Below are 278 nucleotides of genomic sequence, written 5' to 3'. Positions count from 1 at the left end.
TCACTGTGGTGCTGAAGTGCCATGTTTCCAGAGCTGACTAGACTGAGCTCTGAAGGTGGTCTAGGACAATGAAGGTCACACTCGTCCATCCCCTAGGTCGGAATTCTTCAGGCTATTGTGTGCTGTAGGAGAACAGGATCAACGTAGGTCTTCCAGAGAACTACTGACACCTGAGAGACAGACATGAAATATCTCTGTTCACTCATTGTTCAGTCACGCACCAATCAGATAATGTTCACTCTGCAAGTACTGAGAGCCAAACAGAGTCTGGATACAAG

The sequence above is a fragment of the Rattus norvegicus genome, chromosome 2, assembly GCF_021556685.1.
Source record: "Rattus norvegicus strain SHRSP/BbbUtx chromosome 2, alternate assembly SHRSP_T2T, whole genome shotgun sequence".
Classification (NCBI taxonomy): Eukaryota; Metazoa; Chordata; class Mammalia; order Rodentia; family Muridae; genus Rattus; species Rattus norvegicus.
The sequence above is the reverse complement of the archived record's forward strand: the minus strand, read 5'-3'. Positions refer to the sequence as shown.